General features: G+C 37.2%; 1 long non-coding RNA gene across 1 annotated transcript; it reads right to left on the minus strand.

The window, feature by feature from the left end:
• Nucleotides 1-752: 752 nt before the first annotated feature.
• LOC144447287 (uncharacterized) lies at nucleotides 753-1,827 on the minus strand. Its single transcript, XR_013482010.1, has 3 exons — nucleotides 1,736-1,827; nucleotides 1,121-1,260; nucleotides 753-803 (listed from the first exon to the last, which is right to left on the minus strand). It is a non-coding gene; the product is annotated as an uncharacterized LOC144447287 (long non-coding RNA).
• Between the last annotated feature and the right edge of the window lie 329 nt (nucleotides 1,828-2,156).

Below are 2,156 nucleotides of genomic sequence, written 5' to 3' on the forward strand. Positions count from 1 at the left end.
GACAGCCTGTCAGTTTGCGATGGATAATTACTACTGACACATGCCCTTTGCGCTTCATTCACCACAGGGGAGCACCACAATTTAACACCTTTTGTAACCATCTTGACAAGACTGGTATTAGTAATGAAGTTTTTAATACGTAATACTGTACCAGTTTAGAATTCTAGACTACATTCTATGCAAATCAGATGTTGTGCATACATGGTATATGTTATCCTAAAGCCATTTATGAAGTACAGGTCAGTGTGCCCTCTACGCACACAATTTCTAGTGACACACCAAAATTTGGTGTTCCCCTATCTCTTACTATGTGGTGACTCACAAGAAATTAAAGTTTTTCTCATTTTGACTCTCAACAACAAAATTTGGCTATCATTAGCGGGCACTCTCAGCCAGGTACAGGTACACATAAAGCTATAGATCATGACATGAGATTGCAAACCACTTGTTACTATCAACTTCCCTTTTTAACATAAGAATAATATTTATGCAGGAAAATGTCTTTTTTCATCTGTGTAAAGGCATAAGACTACATTTGTTAGATTTTAGCCAAATTAATCTCTCTACAAGAAATATACTGACAACATATTAATTTACTCACCTCTGTCTTCAATCACAATACCAGTTTTTTTCTTTGTGGCCTGACTACGCCACAGCCATGTCCCATCTTTTTTATTTGCTGGTGCAACTCTCACTATCATTTCATCCTCATTAAGTGGAGTTGTCGAATCAACAGGTTTCCCATTTGAATCCAGGAGAGTAAACCATTCCAAGATAGCCAATATATCATCGGAAGAAGAGATCTGAAAGAAAGAACAATTGATTGGTCATCTAAGAGTACTTCTCATTTTACAGTAAGTTGGGCAGTTGCAAATGCTACAGTCTCTACAAGCCTCACTCTGTGGTTGTAAACTGTTGACTCAAGTGAAATAATTATATGAAACCTTGATTATTCTAGTGTAATGCATGCCTTTGGCAAAATAAACATTTTTTTTTTAATTTTGCCTAATAGTAAACATTCTGTTGGGGACCCCCTTACCATGTACAAGTGACTTGGAGGACCATTTCTGAGACAGAACCATGATATGGCTGCCTTTAAGACGCTGACATATTAACCTACCTTTGATGACAGCCTTCGTGCCAGTTCTTTGTACGTTGTACCCTTTGTGCACTGTATGTCACATGGGAATAGTGATTTAGATACACTCTTCTTCAACATCCATTTTTTTGGAAATTCCACTGTGACAACGACTTGTTCTTCTGAAATATTAAGAAAAAAATCATTGTTTTTAAAATACATGATTCATGTCTTCATTGACACATTTTGTTTTGTTTTAGTCTGTGCATAACCCACATCGTGGAGAAGCTTAGTAATCGGCAGTTGATTTGCTCTTTTGTCCACAGTTTATATATATTCATAAATTTATCTTTGAAATAACACCTTTTTATCTCAGATTATCCTCACCAGAGACATCCCGTCTCACCTGACATATTTGCTACGGTCACAGCGACTCCACCAACTATGCTAAGGTATAGTTTGAAGAGATAGGCTATTGTCATCTGAGATCAACCAAGCAGTCACAAATGAAGAGATAGGCTATTGTCATCAATCATACAATCACAAATGAACAACTGAAAGAAGCATGAAAATATTTAATTTCAAATTTCAAATTTCCAAACAAGAGGGGTTTCCAAATTAGAAGTCAGCAAACTTATATAATAAGAAAATCAATACCTTTGGAGGCTTTGGAAAGTACAAATGGCACTGTTTGTACTGGTTCTGGAGATACCACGTTGAATGTTTCCTCTCCCTTGACATCACCAACTGTATATTCCTTACCAGTGTGTCCAATCCATGCATGTGCCATTTGATATGTAGATGGATCAGTGGCACTGATGGATTGGTGTTCTGAGGGAGAGCATGATGATGATGGGCTGACTGGTGAAATATGTTTCTGTTCTACGACTGAAGACAGCACAGTTGTAACCTTGCCACTGATTGGATTGAATTCATGATGTGATACCTTTTCGTCACTTTGTTGTTTGTGAAGTTCGTCTATATCATCTGCAGCTTTGAGAAGGCGCTGTTTTAATTTCTGTTGGAAATCTTCACTTTCATCACCAGAAGTTGTATCATTTGGTTTTACATCTTCTTC

The sequence above is a fragment of the Glandiceps talaboti genome, chromosome 16 (genome assembly GCF_964340395.1).
Source record: "Glandiceps talaboti chromosome 16, keGlaTala1.1, whole genome shotgun sequence".
Classification (NCBI taxonomy): Eukaryota; Metazoa; Hemichordata; class Enteropneusta; family Spengelidae; genus Glandiceps; species Glandiceps talaboti.